Source organism: Protopterus annectens, chromosome 8.part0 (assembly GCF_019279795.1).
Source record: "Protopterus annectens isolate FY-2018-M chromosome 8.part0, PAN1.0, whole genome shotgun sequence".
Lineage (NCBI taxonomy): Eukaryota > Metazoa > Chordata > Ceratodontiformes > Protopteridae > Protopterus > Protopterus annectens.
This window is the reverse complement of record NC_056741.1, coordinates 556,063,809-556,083,791: the sequence shown is the minus strand read 5'-3', so window position 1 is coordinate 556,083,791 and position 19,983 is coordinate 556,063,809. Positions and strand designations below refer to the sequence as shown.

Sequence of the window (19,983 nt, the reverse complement as noted above, 5' to 3'; positions counted from 1 at the left end):
ACTGGTACCCACTCCTGAGGAGCCTGACGCATTCCCCTCCATGGACCCTGCCTCTAATGCCTCTTCTTCTGACTCAGCACAGCTTCAAAACTCTGCACAGTCAGCTAAAAACACTCAATCTAGCCGCATGGAAGATTCCTTAGCATCACAGCAGGCCCTACTCTCCAAGGAGGTGCAGGATGTCATTTTGGAGGCCAGAAGGCCATCAACTAGAAAAGCTTACTCTGCAAAATGGAAACGTTTTTGTGTCTGGAATGAGAAAAAGGGCCAGAACCCTGGAAAACTTAATTTACCTCAAATACTACAATATTTGGCTGAACTACTAAGCAGTGGACTTTCGTTCTCCTCCATCAAAATCCATGCCTCAGCCATTTCTGCAGAATACAACACTGATCCTCCTTTATTCTCTCACCCTCTTTTAAGACAGTTCCTCGGAGGGGCTAAGAATTTAAGACCTCCAAGGAAACAACCAATACCTGCTTGGGATCTAAATTTAATTCTGGAAAAACTGACTTTGCCTCCTTTTGAGCCAGCTGCTTCATCAGATTTGCAATATTTGTCCTGGAAAACAGCTTTCCTTCTGGCTATCACTTCAGCTCGTAGAGTTTCAGAACTGCAGGCCCTCATGGCTGTCCAGCCTTTATCATCTTCCATCAGGACAGAGTTTCATTACGAACCAACCCTTCCTTTATGCCTAAAGTGGTATCCAGGGTAGCTTTAAATCAGGCCATACATTTACCTACTTTTTATCCCAGTCCTCAAAACAAAGGGGAGAGATTACTACATTCCTTGGACATCCACAGGCAACTGCGTTATTATTTGGACAGAACAAAGCCTTTCAGAAAATCAGAACAGCTCTTTGTGGCCTATGGTAGGAGCTCCAGGAAAGCCAATTTCACGCAGACAATCTCAAAATGGATAGCCCACTGCATACGCTTTTGCTATTCCTTTCATGGCAAAACTGTTCCTACAGGCATTAGAACTCATTCCACCAGGGCCACAGCCACCTCTGCAGCCTTCCTCAGAGGAGTTCCTACCAAGGATATCTTGGAAGCAGCCACTTGGAGTTCTGTGCATACCTTCTCCAAACACTACAACCTACCATTATACTCCAAATCTAGAGCAGGCTTTGCCACTGCAGTCTTGCAGGGCATTTTGGCTCCTCCTAGTTCCACCTAGTGCCTACTACCCCTTTCTTAGCTTTGGTATTCTACCCATGTGTTATGACTGCAGCTGTATGCACGATGAACATAGTACAGTTTTGTACCTACCATAAATGTAGATGTTCGAGTGCTAATACAGCTGCAGTCCAGTTCCTCCCTCCTTCCCCTCTAGGGGTATTCTTTTATGGTGTATTTGCTTGCAACTACTGTTTTTTGATTATATTGCATTGCATTACTTCATAATTTTATGTATTGCCTTCCTTCTGGGGGCACCTGACATCTGGGGCAAGAAAAACTGAAGAACATGGCGTCGGCTGGTTCTTTTATACCCCTGTCGCACTGACGTCAGGGAAGAAGCGACGACAATCGACGCCGGACCTAGACTTTGGAATTCGGCCGACCGAGGACCCGCCTGACGGCAGGAGAACCCATCTGTTATGACTGCAGCTGTATGCACGATGAACATCCTGTAACAGCGGCCCTGCAGGAGGCCTCTAGAGAATCGAAACCACATTGCAAAGTATGCTTTTCACACTTGTTCAGCTGCATGCAATAAATCCTGCAATTCTTTGTTTTCTGCACTTTCTGAATTTGTCACCATTTTCTGTTTAAGCAGCGACAGAATATATTGCTGATATTTAAGCATATGAAACTGGCAATTTAAAGCTCTTACAACCAAGGTAGCAGAAGTATAAATCTTTTCCCCCCATCTGTTCAGGGCCCTTGAATCCCTATCAGAGGGGATAGGGTTTTTTGCAGTGGAAGCCTTGACCCCTTTGGGACCCTGAGAGAGAGTTTCTGGGTCAGCAGCAGGGTTTTTATAAAGAAATTTATGTGAATCAGGAACCCTGTAGTATCTGTCTGGCTTAACAGGAGCTGGTGGTAGAGAGTCAGGAGAGAGACCGGACTCTGAAAATACATCATCTACAATGTCTAAAACAAGAGGAATAGCAATGGGGCCTGTACTGTGATAATAAAAAGGAAGTCTCTGAGCCTTTCTTGGATTCTGAGTAATCTTGGCTCTCCCAGTGGAAATGCTCCCTCATAGTATCCAGGGTCTCCCCAAAAGAATAATCCTCAGAAGGAGAGGCTGAAGGGATAGATTCTTTAGCATCAGAATCCTCATAGGGAGGAAGAGAATATTCCTGTTCAGAAGAGGAATCAGAGGAAATGGAAACCTGATCTGAAGATTCATATTCTATCTCTTGCCTAGGCCTCTTATCAGGAGGGGGATGGGAACCCCTGATTAAAGTAATTAGGTCTTCAGCCATTTTAAGTATCTATTTTTTAGGCATGGTGGCCTGTCCAGGAGAATGCTGTACTTGTTTCTTTGTCTTTAGAGCTGCTTTAGTCTTTGAAGCTGAAGTTGGTTTCACATATAACTGAGTAGATCTGAAAACACCCTCAGAAGCAGATGCCTGCTCAGCGGCTCCGAACCCATCTGAGGGAACAGTTTCAGAGTGTCCAATACCTTGAGTTTCCAGCGGCCTAGTCAGCTCCACATGGGAGTCGGAAGCGGCCTGTGGCTCTGAGGTAGCGGGCATCAGGGGCTGCAAAAGCGCCTCACTGAGAACCGGCGACAGGCCTACCGGAAGCCTCGTCGTAGGTTTTGGACCTCTGATGCCTGTCCTTTTCTTTGTCTTTGCGCTTTTTATAAACTCCGGTAGTCTACTGTTCCGACGGCATTATATAATTGAATCTTCTGCCAAAGTAATGAAATGCAAAATCGTACCGACGCTTAATAGTGCGTTGGTTAAATCTAGCACAAAACTGACAACTAGCAACATCGTGGTCAAGGCCTAGGCAAGGAATACATTAAGAATGAAAATCCTTATGAGGTATTTGCTTCCCACAAGAAATACAATTGTTAACTTTTTCTATCATCGGTCTGGAGCAAGAAAAAAGTTTCCCCAACCGGGTACTTAGCTTTAATGAAGACTTTGGATCTGAAATTCGAATGTGAAAATCCCAGGAATGCCGACCGGCACTTGCGAACTGCTTTTGCTTCAGGCACCGCGCGGCAAGAAAGACTGAAGAAAATGGCGTCAGCTGCATCTTTTATACCCCTGGTGCACCGACGTCAGGGAAGAGGTGACAGCAACTGACGCCGGACCTAGACTTTGGAACTCGGGCCGACTGCGGGTAGTCTGCCAGCAGGATAACCCAATTGTAATGACTGCAACAGTGAAACACGAACATCTCAAATGTGATGACTGCAACAGTGCAACAAGAAGAAAGTACAGTTTTGTACCTACCATAAATGTAGATGTTCGAGTGTTCACACTGCTGCAGTCATCACACTTGGGTTATCCTGCCGGCAGGCGGTCCCGCAGTCGTCCAGAGTTCCAAAGTCTTGGTCCGGCGTCGGTTGCTGTCGCTTCTTCCCTGATGTCAGTGCGCCAGGGGTATATAAGAGGCATCCAATGCCATTTTCTTCAGTTTTTCTTGCCCAGATGTCAGGTGCCCCCAAGTAGGTAGGCAATACATATTGCTAATTAAGCATGTAAAGGAAATAAAAGGAATACCTTTAGTCACAAGCAAATACACCACAAAGGTTGTTCAAGATAGAAAGGTATAGAAAAATTCAGCTAGGTCAGAGGGGATGGAGGGAGGATAACCTGGACTGCAGCAGTGTGAATACTCGAACATCTACATTTACGGTAGGTACATAACTGTATTATGTTCATCGTGTTACAGTGCTGCAGTCATCACACTTGGGTTGAATCACAAAGCTTAGGATGGGCGGTGGAACTAAACAGGGTTTGGAGAAGCTAGTAGGCCCTGCAGGACTGCAGTGGCAAAGCCAGCTCTGGTTTTAGAGTAAAGAGGTAGGTGATAGTGCTTGGTGAAGGTGTGCACTGAACTCCAAGTTGCAGCCTCCAAAATATCCTTGGTTGGTACCCCTCTGAGAAAGGTTGTTTATGTAGCTGTAGCCCTGGTGGAATGGGGTCTAATGCTAGCAGGTACAGGTTTCCCATGATGTGTGTAGCAGAAATGGATACACTGTCCTATCCATTTTGAAATATAGCTTTTCCTTGTGATCCTGCAGCAAAGAATACAAAGAGCTGGTCAGATTTTCTGAAAGCCTTAGTTTTATCCAAGTAGTAACGTAATTGCCTGTGAATGTCCAAAGAATGCAGGAGCCTTTCTCCTTTGTTCTGGGGGTTTGGGAAAAAAGTGGGCAAATGAATGGTTTGGTTTAGGGCCACACTGGATACCACCTTTGGCATAAAGGAAGGGTTAGTTCGTAGAGCGACTCTGTCTTGATGAAAATTGGTGAAAGGCTCCACTGTCATTAGGGCCTGTAGCTCTGAGACTCTTCGTGCTGAAGTTATTGCTAGCAGAAGGCAGTTTTCCAAGACAGAAACTGTAAATCAGTTGTAAAAGCTGGTTCAAAGGGCGGCAGTGTAAGCTTTTCCAGGACAAAGTTGAGATCCCAAGTTGGTGTTGGTGCTCTCCGGGGCGGTCTTATGTTCTTGGCCCCTCTGAGATACTGTCTTAGCAGTGGATGTGAAAATATAGGAGGATCAGTGTTGTAGTGAGCTGAAATTGCTGAGGCGTGGATCTTAATAGATGAAAAAGAAAGTCCTTTGTGCAACATCTCAGTTAAATATTGTAGAATCTGAGGAATATTTGGAGCAAGGGGATATTGGCCTTTAGCCTGGTTCCAGGCGCAGAATCTTTTCCATTTGTCTGAATAGGTTTTTCTGGTGCTGGGCCTCCTGGACTCCAGAATGACATCCATAACAGCTTTAGAGAGAAGTGTTGACTGGTTGCTTAGGTAATTTGCCATGCAGCCAGATTTAAAGTCTTGGGCTTGAATGTTTTGCTGAGTGAGCAGGTGAGGAATCTGAGGCAAAATCCATGGTGGGCCCTGAGCCATGTTCCTTAGTTTTGGATACCAGTGTTGGCACGGCCAGTCTGGAGCAATGAGCATCATTTGTGGCCTCTGTAATCTGGCTTTCAGCAGCACCTTTGCTAGAAGAGGCAGTGGAGGAAAGGCATACACTGTTAATGTTTTCCAACTGAATGAGAGGGCGTCCACTTTCCAAGCTAGTGGGTAGTATGTCCTTGTGCAAAATTTCCGAAGTTGGCAGTTTTGGGGGTTGGCAAACAGATCTATGTCTGGGCGCCCCCATTTTTGAGTTATCATTGCAAATTCTTGTGGATCTAGTTGCCACTAGTGAGGATCCATGATGTTTTCTGCTTAGATCGTCTACCAATGTGTTTTTCTTTCCTGGCAGGAATTGTGCTTGTAGTTGAACTTGGTAGGTCAGTTCTGTGTTCCACAAGGTCATTGCCTGCCTGCATAGGGGGTAGGAGTGTGTGCCCCCCTGCTTGTTTATGTACCACATTACCGTGGTGTTGTCTGTCTTTCTTAGTTGTTGTCCTGGACATAGGAGGTCCTTGAAAGCAGTTAGGGCATTTTGTACAGCTTAAAACACCACACCTCGCACTTACGGCTATGCACGGCCAACCCAATAACGAACAACACACCAAAGGCCAGCAATTGTAGTTCCAATTCCAATATTTTATTGATGACAAAACGGTGCTAATAAATGCACCAAATAAGTGCTTACTCCTCAGACTAGTTTCGGCAAGTACCTTCTTCAGTGAGGAAAACAGACAGAAAAGCAGCTCACCAGTTTCATAAGATGCTTTTAAATAACCCCAGGACCAATGGGAAAAAAGTACACTTCATATCATTGCATAGTAAATGAGCAACTGGGAGGTTAATAGAATAGAGAAACAAAACATGGACAACAAATGACAGATAATGTATATATATGTATATAATATCAATTGTGTGTAATTTATGTGAATACTAAAACTATAGAAATATCCTGCTTATTAATATCATTAAATAATAAACACATAAACCAATTGCAGAACAATTTAGGTAGATAAAATAAGTCAGACAAAATGTCTGTATATATAGGTATCACAATAGACATTAGAACAGGTATGACATAATAATTCAAATAACCTGTTGGATAGATATCAGTATGACTACTAAAGTCAAAATTGCATAATATATGAATGATGAGGAATAACAACTATACAGTGTGTCAAATGTAATTCAAATCCCCAAGCAAGGTGTAGGAATATATGGTATAAAAAAATAAAAATAAATTATAGACAAAAATGATATCCTGTAAAGGATATCCAAATTCCTACAAAAATTGAAGCACAATCGCCTGTATAACAATATTGGGGTATACATAATTCACAATAAATGTCCTTGTCCTAATGTATAACTGGGATATGGGTATTAATTATGAATGTGTGGCATCCACAATGTTGGTTGTCTTCATAATAATGAAGGAAACCATCATGAAGGTACGTCAATGTGAAAAACTGTGACAATACAGAAGTGATATTCGTAACAAAAAATCCACCAATGCTTTATATCAACATTCGACCAAACACAAAACAGCCAACTTCATGTTTATAATCATTGATAAAATCATGGGTAACAGACACAACCAACAAGGTTGGCAAAGTATACTTAGTCACAAAGAAAAATATTGGATTATCCATCTAGGAGCACTATTTCCGCCAGGTCTTAATGAACATCTGGGATAAATAATTGTATACTTCAATTTTTGGCTATATCGATACAGGATGTGTTTCATTCAATTTTGGTATTAAATATGTAGTTGCACTTGTATTTGTACTTCTTAAAATAGGGTATTGTCACAGTTTTTCACATTGACGTACCTTCATGATGGTTTCCTTCATTATTATGAAGACAACCAACGTTGTGGATGCCATACATTCATAATTAATACCCATATCCCAGTTATACAGTAGGACAAGGACATTTATTGTGAATTATGTATACCCCAATATTGTTATACAGGCGATTGTGCTTCAATTTTTGTAGGGATTTGGATATCCTTTACAGGATATCATTTTTGTCTATAATTTATTTTTATTTTTTTATACCATATATTCCTACACCTTGCTTGGGGATTTGAATTACATTTGACACACTGTATAGCTGTTATTCCTCATCATTCATATATTATGCAATTTTGACTTTAGTAGTCATACTGATATCTATCCAACAGGTTATTTGAATTATTATATCATACCTGTTCTAATGTCTATTTTGATACCTATATATACAGACATTTTGTCTGACTTATTTTATCTACCTAAATTGTTCTGCATTTGGTTTATGTGTTTATTATTTAATGATATTAATAAGCAGGATATTTCTATAGTTTTAGTATTCACATAAGTTACACACAATTGATATTATATACATATATATACATTATCTGTCATTTGTTGTCCATGTTTTGTTTCTCTATTCTATTAACCTCCCAGTTGCTCATTTACTATGCAATGATATGAAGTGTACTTTTTTCCCATTGGTCCTGGGGTTATATAAAAGCATCTTATGAAACTGGTGAGCTGCTTTTCTGTCTGTTTTCCTCACTGAAGAAGGTACTTGCTGAAACTAGTCTGAGGAGTAAGCACTTATTTGGTGCATTTATTAGCACCGCTTTGTCATCAATAAAATATTGGAATTGGAACTACAATTGCTGGCCTTTGGTGTGTTGTTCATTTTGTACAGCTAGCATTTCTTTTTGATTGATATGCAGATGCCTTTGATCTGTAGACCATTTGCCCTGAATGCACTGTCCTGCCATGTGTGCTCCCCAGGCATAATCCGATGCATCTGTTGTTATAGTTTGCCTGGCTGTGGGTAAGATAAAAGGCTGACCCTTGTTGAGGTGACATGCCTGAGCCCACCATAGAAACTCCTGTTGAAGACAGGGAATGAGTTGTATCATTGTTTCCAAGCTGTGGCTGTGTTGAGTCCATACGCTTTTCAGGTACCATTGTAATTTCCCCATATGCAGTTTTGCAAATGGTATTAGTAGTATGCAAGATGCCATGAATCCCAAGGCCTGCAGAATTTTTCTTGCAGGGAGTCGGGCCTTTGTTGCCATCATTTTGAGGTATTGAGTCAGTTGTTCTTGCTTGTCTGGCGTGAGATAAGCCAGGGAATGAGTTGTATCATTGTTTCCAAGCTGTGGCTGTGTTGAGTCCATACGCTTTTCAGGTACCATTGTAATTTCCCCATATGCAGTTTTGCAAATGGTATTAGTAGTATGCAAGATGCCATGAATCCCAAGGCCTGCAGAATTTTTCTTGCAGGGAGTCGGGCCTTTGTTGCCATCATTTTGAGGTATTGAGTCAGTTGTTCTTGCTTGTCTGGCGTGAGATAAGCCATCTGGGCCATTGTATTTAAGCTGGCACCCAGGAATATTATGTGTTGTGAGGGCACTAGTTTTGATTTCTTTTTGTTTACTGTGTACCCTACGCAACTTAATAGGTGTCTGACAAATGCCAGATGCTTTAAAAGAATGTCCTTGCTTTCTGCTTGAATAAGGCAGTCATCCAGGTATGGATATATTTGAATTCCTCTTTGTCTGCAGTATGCAATTACCGGTGCCAGGCATTTTGTGAAGACCCTGGGCGCAGTAGATAAGCCAAAGGGCAGTGCAGAGAATTGATAATGAGTTGAACCTGCAATAAATCGGGGGTATCTTCTGCAATTTTGTCTGATAGGGACATGCAGGTATGCCTCCTTGAGATCCAAAGTTACTAGCCAAGCCTTCTTGCCCAGCATGGGAAGAAGTTGCTGTAGTGTTAGCATCTTGAATTTGGGTACTTGCAGATAAGTGTTTAGAATTGAGAGGTCCAGAATGGGTCTCCAGGCTTTGTCCTTTCTGGGGACTAGAAAGTGTCTTGAGTAAAAACCTTGTCCTTGCTCCTGTGTAGGTACCTGTTGAATGGCTCTCATGTCCATGAGAGCTGCAATTTGTTTTTGAGCCTCTGCCCATTGATTTGGTGGCAGGTTTGGCATTCCTTTTATCCTTGGTAAAGTGTGAAAGTGGAATCTGTATCCTTGTGAGACAATATTTAGGACCCATTTGTCTTTTGTGATGACGTGCCAGTTGTCTGCAAAAAGTGCTAATTTTCTTCCCAAGGGAGCTGCCAAGAGAGATTTGCTTGGCAGTCCGAGGGTTAAGTCATTGTGTTTGTCTTCTGTTAGGTTGGGACCTGTCTTCTCCTCCTTTCTGGGTTGTGGTACTCCATTGTCGAGGCTTGTAAGAGCCTTGTGACTGACCTCCGCCCCTTGGGCGTCTGTATTTGCCCCTCTGTGGTCTGTCAGAAGCTGGAAAGGACCAGTTTTTTCTTGGCCAATTTCTGCTGAAACGAGGGGGTTGAACCTGTAAAAAATCCTTGACCATCTGCATAGATTTTGCCTTATCCTTCATTTTCTTTAAAACCTCTTCTGCTTTTACACCAAATAAAACATCCTGCTGTAGGGGTGCATCTAATAAATTTGCTTTAACATGATCAGTAAGGTTTGTTCTTTTAACCAAGCATGCCTACATATGACAGACCCAGTCACTGCTGCTCTACAGGAAGCCTCCAATGAATCAAATTCACATTGCAAAGTATGTTTTCCCACTTGTTCAGCTGCATGCAACAAATCTTGCATTTCCTTCAAATCAGGCTGCTCTGAATGTGTGACCATTTTTTGTTTTAACTGAGACATCAGGTATTGCTGATACTTCAGCATGTGAAACTGGCAATTTCAGGCCCTCATGGCTAGAGTAGCTGAGGTATATACTTTCTTTCCCCATCTGTCTAGTGCTCTGGAATTCCTTTCAGAGGGTACAGGATTTTTAGCAATAGAGGCCGTGACCCCTTTGGGACCCTGGGAAATGGTTTCTGGGTCAGCAACAGGGCTTTTATATAGGAATTTGTGCGAGTCAGGGACTCTGTAGTATCTGTCTGGTTTGGCTGGTGCAGGCGGTAGAGAGTCTGGGTTAAGGCTAGATTCTAAATAAACATCATCCACAATGTCCAACACGGGTGGAATAGCCAGTGGTCTGTGTTGGGGTAGTAAAAGGAATTCTCGGAGCCTTTTCTTAGAATTAGAGTAATCCTGGCCTTCCCAGTGGAAATGTTCCCTCATGGTATGTAAAGTTTCCCCAAAAGAATCGTCTTCTGGGGGAGATGCTGAGGGAATAGACTCTTCAGCATCAGAATCTTCATAAGGGGGAAAAAAAGAGTATTCCTGCTCCTCAGAAGAATCTGAGGAAATTGAGACCTGGTAATGGGTTGAACATGCAATGAAACGGAGGTATCTTCTGCAACTTTGTCTGACAGGGACATGCAAGTATGCCTCCTTGAGGTCCAACGTTACTAGCCATGCTTTCTTGCCCAACATGGGAAGAAGCTGCTGTAGTGTTAGCATCTTGAATTTGGGTACTTGTAAGAAGGTGTTTAGAATTGAAAGGTCCAGAATTGGTCTCCAGGCATTGTCCTTTCTGGGAACTAGAAAGAGTCTTGAGTAAAATCCTTGGCCTTGCTCTCGAGTAGGTACCAGTTGAATGGCTCTCATGTCCATGAGAGCTGTAATTTGTTTTTGTGCCTCTGCCCATTGATTTTGTGGAGGGTTTGGCATTCCTCTTTTCATTGGCAAGGTGTGAAAATGGAATCTGTATCCTCGTGAAATTATGTCTAGGACCCATTTGTCCTTTGTGACAATGTGCCAGTTGTCTGAAAAAAAGTGCGAGTTTTCCTCCCAAGGGGGCTGCCAAGAGAATGTTGCTTGGCCAGATGAGGTGCAAGTCATTGAGTTTGCCTTCTGGTAGGTTGGGACCTGTCTTCTCCTCCCTTCTGCGTTGCAGTGCCCCATTGTCGAGGTTTGTACTGGGCTTGTGGTTGTCCTCTGCCTCTTGGACGTCTGTATTTACCCCTCTGTGGTCTGTCAGTAGCTGGAAAGGGCCAATTTTTTGTTGGCCAATTTCTGCTGAAGCGAGGGGGCTGTACCTGTAGGAAATCTTTGACTGCCTGCATAGATTTTGCCTTATCCTCCATTTTCTTTAAGATTTCTTCTGCTTTAACTCCAAAAAGGACATCCTGCTGTAAGGGAGCATCTAGAAGCTTTGCTTTAACATGATCAGGCAGAGTTTGTTCCTTTAACCAAGCATGCCTACGTATAACAGACCCAGTGACAGCTGCTCTGCAGGAGGCCTCCAGAGAATCAAACCCACATTGTAAGGTGCGTTTGCCCACCTTTTCAGTTGCATGCAACAGATCCTGCATTTCTTTCAATTCAGACTGTTGAGGGAGAGTGGTGATTCTTTGCTTTAACTGAGAGATTAGAAATTGCTGACACTTAAGCATGTGAAATTGGCAATTTAGTGCCCTCATAGCTAGATTGGCTGAGGTGTAAACCTTTTTCCCCCATCTGTCTGGTGCTCTGGAATCCCTTTCAGAGGGTACAGGATTTTTAGCCATAGAAGCCTTAGCCCCTTTGGGACCCTGGGAGATTGTCTCTGGGTCAGCAACAGGACTTTTATATAGAAATTTATGGGAATCAGGCACTCTGTAATATCTGTCAGACTTGGCCGGAGCAGGAGGTAGAGAGTCTGGGTTCAAACTGGATTCTAAGTAAACATCATCCACAATGTCTAACACGGGTGGGATGGCAAGAGGTCTGTGCTGGGGGAGTAAAAGAAACTCTCTGAGCCTTTTCTTCGAGTCAGAGTAGTCCTGACCTTCCCAGTGGAAATGTTCCCTCACAGTGTGTAAAGTTTCCCCAAAGGAATAGTCTTCAGGAGGAGAAGCTGAGGGAATGGAATCCTCAGCATCAGAATCTTCATAAGGGGAGGAGGAGTAATCTTGGTCTTCAGAGGAGGCTGATGAAATGGACACTTGTTCAGAGGATGCATAATCTTCCTCTTGTCTAGGCCTTTTGTCAGGAGGAGGCTGGGAACCCCTGATTAAAGAGATCAAATCTTCAGCCATTTTGAGCATCTATTTCTTAGGCATGGGGCCTTGAACAGGGGACTGAAGTGCAGTCCTTTTAGATTTAATAGGAGTCTTCGTCTTAGGAAACGTTTTAATGGTAAGCGTAGTCGGTCTGAAAACGCCTTCAGAAACCAAAGGCGTTTCAGCAGCACCGGCATCTGTATCAGCAATGCCATCGGTAGGGCCTGAACAAAATGGTTGTCTCGGCCTGGTACATTCCGTCAAAAGTTCCGAAGCGGTCTCGGGTTCCAAATCTGTGGTAGTCGGGGACTGCGTCGGAGCCTCACTGAGGACCGGAGAACCGGAGACCGGACCAGCCGAGGCCTCAGAATGTGGCTTAGGCTGTCTGTCCTTATCCTTGCGTTTTTTTGTGCACGCCGGTAGTCGGTTGCTCCGACGGCATACTGTAATTCAATTTTCTACCGAAGTAGTGTTGTGCGAAATCAAAGCATCTTTTAATAGTACGTTTATTAAACCTAGCACAAAAATGACAACTAGTGACGTCGTGGTCTGGGCCTAGGCAAGGTATGCAATAAGAATGAAAATCCTTATGAGGTATTTGCTTCCCACAAGAAATACAATTGTTAACTTTTTCTGACATCGGTCTGAGGCAAGAAAAGTTACCCCAATGAGGTACTTCGCTTTACAGAAGACTTCGGTCTGAAATTCGGATTCGAAAATCTCAGGAGTCGGCCGACCGGCACTTGCGAACTGCTTCTGCTTCGGGCATCGCACGGCAAAAAAGACTGAAGAAAATGGTATCGGTTGCAATATATATATACCCCTGGCACTGACGGCAAGGAAGAAGCGACAACAGACGACACCGGACCAAGACTTTGGAATTCCGGCCGACTGCGGGACCGCCTGACGACAGGATAACCCAAGTGTGATGACTGCAGCAGGGTAACACGATGAACATCTGCCTGTGTATGTCCAAAGAATGCAGAATTTTCTCACCCTTGTTCTGTTGATTTTGATAAAAGGTAGGCAAGTGAATGGTTTGGTTGAAGGCCACACTGGACACCACCTTAGGGATAAATGTAGGGTTTGTCCTCAGAGAAACCCTGTCTGGATGAAAAATTATGAAAGGTTCCACAGCCATTAGTGCTTGCAACTCCGAGGCTCGCCTTGCAGAGGTTATTGCTAGGAGCAGAGCTGTTTTCCAGGATAAGAATTTTATATCTGCTGTTGATGCTGGCTCAAAAGGAGGCAGTGTGAGTTTTTCCAAAACATAATTGAGGTCCCAGGCCGGAACTGGTGCTCTCCTTGGAGGCCTAATGTTTTTGGCCCCTCTGAGGTACTGCCTTATTAAAGGATGAGAAAAGATAGGTGGGTTCCGTATTGTAGTGGGCTGAAATAGCAGAGGCATGAATCTTAATTGATGAGAAAGAATGGCCTTTGTTCAGCATCTCAGTTAGGTATTGTAAAATCTGAGGGATATTTGGTACACACGTGTCAATGCCTTGTTCCTGGTTCCAAGCACAGAATCTCTTCCATTTTTCTGCATAAGATTTTCTGGCACTGGGCCTCCTAGCCTCCAAGATAACATCCATAACAGCTTTTGAAAGAGGAGTGTTCTGAATGGCTACATTACCCGCCATGCTGTTAGATTTAAGGTCCTGAGTTGGCTGTGCAGGATCTGATTGTTTTGTTGGGTCAGCAAGTGAGAAGTTTGAGGCAATATCCATGCTGGACCTTGAGACAAGCTCTTTAGGATTGGATAGCAGTGCTGGCATGGCCAATCTGGTGCAATCAGTATCATTTTTGGCTTCTCTTGTCTGACCTTTAGGACTACCCTGGGAAGGAGAGGCAGTGGGGGAAAAGCATATACTGTTAGATTTTTCCAGCTGAAGGATAGGGCGTCCACTTTCCAGGCTTGCTTGTGGTAAATCCTTGTGCAAAATCTCTGCAACTGGCAGTTGTGAGAGGAGGCAAATAGATCTATGTCTGGGTATCGCCATTTCCTTACCATGCTGAAGACGTATGGATCCTTGTGCAAAATCTCTGCAATTGGCAGTTGTGAGGGGAGGCAAACAGATCTATGTATGGGCATCCCCATTTCCTTATTATCATGCTGAAGACTTGTGGATCCAGTTTCCATTTGTGGGGATCCATGAGGTTTCTGCTTAGTTCGTCTGCCAGAATATTTGTTTTTCCTGGCAGGAATTGTGCTTGCAGGTGAACTTGAAAAGCCAATGCTGTGTCCCATAAGGTCATTGCTTGTCTGCAGAGGGGGTAGGAATGTGTACCTCCCAGCTTGTTTATGTACCACATGACCACAGTGTTGTCTGTCTTTATCAGTAACTGTCCTGGGTGAAGCAGGTCCTTGAAAGCTGTCAGGGCATTTTGAACAGCTAGCATCTCTTTTTGATTGATGTGAAGATGCATCTGGTTTGCGGGCCATGTGCCCTGAATATATTTTCCTGCCATATGGGCCCCCCAGGCATAATCTGATGCATCCGTTGTCAGTGTCTGTCTGGCTGTGGGTAAACTGAATGGCAGACCCTTATTGTGGTGACAGGCTTCTACCCACCATTGAAACTCCTGTTGCAGGCAGGGAATGAGTGCAATTACTGTCTCCAGGCTGTGGCAATGCTGAGTCCAAACACTTTTTAGATACCACTGTAGTTTCCTCATATGCAGTCTGGCATATGGAATTAGCAGAATGCAGGATGCCATTAAACCCAAGGCCTGCAGGATTTTCCTGGCAGATAAGTGGGTTTTTGTTGCCAATTTCTTGAAGTAAGTAGTCAGTTGCTTTTGCTTGTCTGGCGTGAGATAAGCCATCTGGGCAGTTGTATTTAAGCTTGCTCCCAGGAATATTATCTCTTGAGAGGGCACTAGTTTTGATTTCTTCTCGTTTACTGTGTATCCTAGGCCAATTAGTAATCTTTTTACAAACGCCAGACGCTTTAGAAGAATGTCTTTGTTCTCTACTTGAATTAGGCAGTCGTCCAAGTAGGGATATATTTGAATTCCTTTTTGTCTGCAAAACGCAATTACTGGTGCCAGGCATTTTGTGAAGACCCTGGGCACAGTAGATAAGCCAAAGGGCAGTGCAGAGAATTGGTAATGCATTGAGCCAGCTATGAATCTGAGGTATCTTCTGCAATATTGTCTGACTGGGATATGCAGATATGCCTCTTTTAGGTCCAAAGTTACGAGCCAAGCCTTCTTGCCCAGCATGGGCAGTAGCTGTATAGAGTCAACATCTTGAATTTTGGAACTTCCAGAAACGTATTTAGTATAGACAGGTCCAGTACTGGTCTCCAGGTTTTGTCCTTTCTGGGTACTAGGAAACGTCTGGAGTAAAAACCTTGCCCCTGCTCTTGTTGTGGTACTTGCTGAATGGCCCTCATGTCCATGAGGGCTGAAATTTGTTTTTGTGCCTCTGCCCATTGATTATGTGGCAGGTCTGTCATACCTTTTGACCTTGGTAGAGTGTGAAAATGGAACCTGTAGCCTAGGGACACTATGCACAGGACCCATTTGTCTTGGGTAACAATTTGCCAATTTGATGAAAAAGTGCAAGTTTTACCCCTAAGGGGGCTGCCAAAAGAAAAGTGCTTGGATCTGGTAGAGGAAGTCATTGGGACTGTTTCCTGTAAGGCTGTGATTTGTCTTCTCTGCTTTTGGAGGTAGGAGCACCCCATTGTTTAGGCCCGTATGAGCCTTGGGGCTGAGATCTGCCTCTGGGACTCCTGTTTCTCTCTCTTTGTGGTATGTCTGACACTGGAAAGGACCAATTTTTAGAAGGCCAGTTCCTGCTAAATCTGGGTGGCTGTACCTGTAAGAAATCCTCGACTGTCTGCATGGATTTTGCTTTATCCTCCATTTTTTTCAACACCTCTTCTGCTTTAGTACCAAACAAAGTATCATGCTGTAATGGTGCATCTAATAATTTTGATTTAACATGATCAGGCAGATTCTGTTCCTTTAACCAAGCATGCCTTCTAATAACAGAACCTGTAACAGCGGCTCAGCAAGAGGCCTCCAGTGAATCATAACCACATTGCAAAGTATGCTTTCCCACTTGTTCAGCTGCATGCAATAAATCCTGCAATTCCTTATTCTCTGAACATTCAGTATTTCTCAACAATTTCTGTTTAAGCAGTGACATTAAATATTGCTGATATTTAAGCATATGAAACTGACAATTTAAAGCCCAAGTGTAGACTTTTTCCCCCCATCTGTCTAGAGCCCTAGAATCCCTATCAGAGGGGACAGGGTTTTTTGCAGTGGAAGTATTAACCCCTTTGGAACCCTGATATATAGTTTCTGGGTCAGCAGTGGGGTTTTTATATAGGAATTTATGAGAATTCGGGACCCTGTAGTATCTGTCTGGCTTAGCAGGTGCAGGGGGTAAAGAGTCAGGGGACAGGCCGGACTCTGAAAATACATCATTTACAATGTCTAGAACAGGTGGAATAGCAAGGGGTCTGTGCTGAGGAAGTAGCAGAAAGTCTCTGAGCCTTTTCTTAAATTCAGAATAATCTTGGCTCTCCTAGTGGAAATGCTCCCTCATGGTATGCAGGGTTTCCCCAAAAGAATGATCCTCAGGAGGAGAGGCTGAAGGAATGGATTCTTCAGCATCAGAATCCTCATAGGGAAGCATGGAGTAATCCTGTTCAGAAGAGGAATCAGAGGAAATGGAAACCTTATCAGAAGAAGAATCATACTCTGTCTATAGCCTAAGCCTCTTATCAGGAGGGGGATGGGAACCCCTGATCAAAGTAATTAGGTCTTCGGCCATTTTGAGCATCTGTTTTTTAGGCATGGAAGTCTGAGTAGGTGAATGCTGTACTTGTTTGTCTTTAGAGCTGCTTTAGTTTTTGTCTTTGAAGCTGAAGATGGCTTAATATATAGTTGTGTAGGTCTGAAGACACCCTCAGAAGCCGATGCCTGCTCAGCGGCTCCGGACCAATCTGAGGGAATGATTTTTGAGTGTCCGATACCTTGAGTATCCAGAGGCCCAGTCGGCTCCACGTGGGAGTCGGAAGTTGCCTGTGGCTCTGAGGTAGCAGGCGCCAGGGGCTGCGAAAGCGCCTCACTGAGAACCGGCGACTGGCCTAGCAGATGCCTCGTCGTCGGTTTTGGACCTCGGATGCCTATCCTTTTCCTTGTCCTTGCGTTTTTTGTAAACTCCGGTTGTCGGCTGGTCCGACGGCATTATATAATTAAATCTTCGGCCAAAGTAATGAAATGCAAAATCGAACAGATGCTTAATAGTGCGCTGGTTAAATCTAGCACAAAACCGACAGCTAGCAACGTTGTGATCAGAGCCTAGGCAAGGAATACAGTAAGAGTGAAAATCCTTATGAGGTATTTGCTTCCCCACAAGAAATACAATTGTTAACTTTCTCTGACATCGGTCTGGAGCAAGAAAAAAAAGTTTCCCCAACGAGGTACTTAGCTTTAATGAAGACTTTGCTTCTGAAATTCAGATTTGAAAATCTCAGGAGTCGGCCAACCGGCACTTGCGAACTGCTTTTGCTTCGGGCACCGCGCGGCAAGAAAGACTGAAGAAAATGGCGTTGGCTGCATCTTTTATACCCCTGGCGCACTTACGTCAGGGAAGAGGTGGCAACTGACGCCGGACCTAGACTTTGGAATTCTGGCCGACTGAGGGTAACCTGCCAGCAGGATAACCCAAGAGTAATAACTGCAACAGTGAAACACGATAAACATCATAGATTTTAACAGATCACATTCAATTATGTAATCATTGTCAGCAGAAAAGTACAGTTTTGTACCTACCATAAATGTAGATGTCCGATAGGTATGCATCTGCAGTCATCACATATGGGTTTGTCCTGCCTCAGGCAGCCCTTCGGTCGGCCGGATTCCAAAGTCTGGGTCCGGCGTCGGCTGACGTCGCCCCTTCCCCGACGTCAGAGCGCCTGGGGTATAAAAGCGTCAGCCAACACCATCTTCCTCAGTGTTTCTTGCCCCAGATGCCAGGTGCCCTCAAAGGAAGGCTAAATTTGGATAAATGCAATAAATTCCAAACATGCACAGAAATATACATATATATATATATATATATATATATATATGCAACAAATACACCATAATAGATAACCCCAGCTAGCTATGAGAGGGAAAAGTACCCAATAAATACCAAAGAGGGGAAGGAGGGAGGGTAAACCTGACTGCAGATGCATACCTAATCGGACATCTACATTTATGGTAGGTACAAAACTGTACTATGTCCTTCAAGGATGCATCTGCAGTCATCACATATGGGTAGAATACCATAGCCAATCTGGGGGTGGAGGATCTATGTAAAGGACGGTGTAGCTAAAATGCCCTGCAGGACTGCCATAGCAAAGCCTGTTCTGGACCTGGAATATAAAGGTAAATTGTAATGCTTGGAAAATGTATGCACGGAGCTCCATGTAGCAGCTTCTAAAATGTCCTTGGTAGCCACCCCTCTTAAGAAGGCTGTGGAGGTGGCTGTGGCTCTGGTGGAATGAGGTCTAATGTTAGCTGGCACAGTTTTTCCATGGAAGGAATAACAGAAACAAATGCAATTCCCCATCTATTTTGAAATTGTCTGTTTGGAAATTGCTTTTCCTTGTGCACCAGCAGCATATGCTGCCAACAGCTGGTCAGTTTTTCTGTAGCTTTTTGTTCTGTCCAAGTAGTAGTGCAACTGTCTGTGTATGTCCAGGGTGTGCAGAAGTTTCTCCCCTTTGTTTTGTGGATTTGGAAAGAAGGTAGGCAGGTGAATAGCTTGGTTTAATGAGACCCTGGATACCACCTTTGGCATAAATGAAGGATTGGTTCTCAATGAGACTCTGTCCTGATGAAAAATAAGAAATGGCTGTACTGCCATGAGGGCCTGTAACTCAGATACTCTTCTTGCTGAGGTTATGGCCAGAAGGAAGGCGGTCTTCCAAGACAGGAACTGTAGTTCTGCAGATGCTGCTGGTTCAAAGGGAGGCAGAGTTAGTTTTTCCAACACAGTTAAGGTCCCAAGTAGGCACTGGAGGTTTCCTTGGAGCCTTGATGCTTTTAATTCCTCTTAGAAACTGTCTTAGGAGAGGATGAGAAAAAACAGGTGGATCAGTATTGTACTCTGCTGAAATTGCTGAAGCATGAATTTTAATGGAAGAGTAAGACAGGCCATTGTGGAGCATTTCTGCCAAGTATTCCAGGATATGTGGCATGTTCATCACTGTCGCATCTAGGCCCTTTGTGGTGTTCCAAATGTGAAATCTTTTCCATTTTGCTGAATATGCCTTTCTTGTGGAAAGCCTGCGAGCTTCCATGATGATATCCTTCACTCTCTTGGATAGCTTATCCTGAGGAGGAGTCAAGGTATTTTCCAGGCTGTTAGTCGCAAGGTTTTCAGGTTGGAATGCAGAGTTTTTAATTGTGCTGTGTCAGGAGAAGTGGCCATTGAGGAAGAGGCCATGATTTTGTGTGTGACATGCTCTTTAACAGTGGGTACCAGTGCTGTCTTGGCCAGTCCGGAGCTATCAGAATCACTTTTGGCTGCTCTGTCCTGATCATCAGTAAGACCTTGGTCATTAATGGAAGAGGTGGAAATGCATAAACTGTTAGGGTTCTCCAGCTGAAAGATAGGGCGTCCACTTTCCATGCTTGTGGGTGGTATGTCCTTGAGCAGAATTTCTTCAGCTGATGATTGTGGGGGGAGGCAAAAAGATCTATGTCTGGCCTTCCCCATGATTGTGTTACCTGTAGGAAGATGTCTGGGTGCAACATCCATTCGTGTGCATCCATGATATTTCTGCTTAAGCTGTCCGCCAGTGTATTGTCTTTTCCTGGCACAAACTGGGATTGCAGGTCTATATTGAGTTTCAAGGAAAGTTCCCAGAGTCATTGCCAGTCTGCAAAGAGGGTATGAATGGGTGCCTCCTTGCTTGTTTATGTACCACATAACTGTGGTGTTGTCTGTCCTTATTAGCAGGTGGCCTTGATGCAGAAAGAGTTTGAAGGCCTC

The 19,983-nt window shown here is 43.9% G+C and overlaps 1 protein-coding gene across 2 annotated transcripts in view; it reads right to left on the bottom strand.

Moving 5' to 3' along the window:
- Positions 1–19,983, bottom strand: part of ENSA (endosulfine alpha) — a 494,566-nt gene that overhangs the window by 262,210 nt on the left and 212,373 nt on the right. The gene's annotated exons all lie outside the window — the stretch shown is intronic.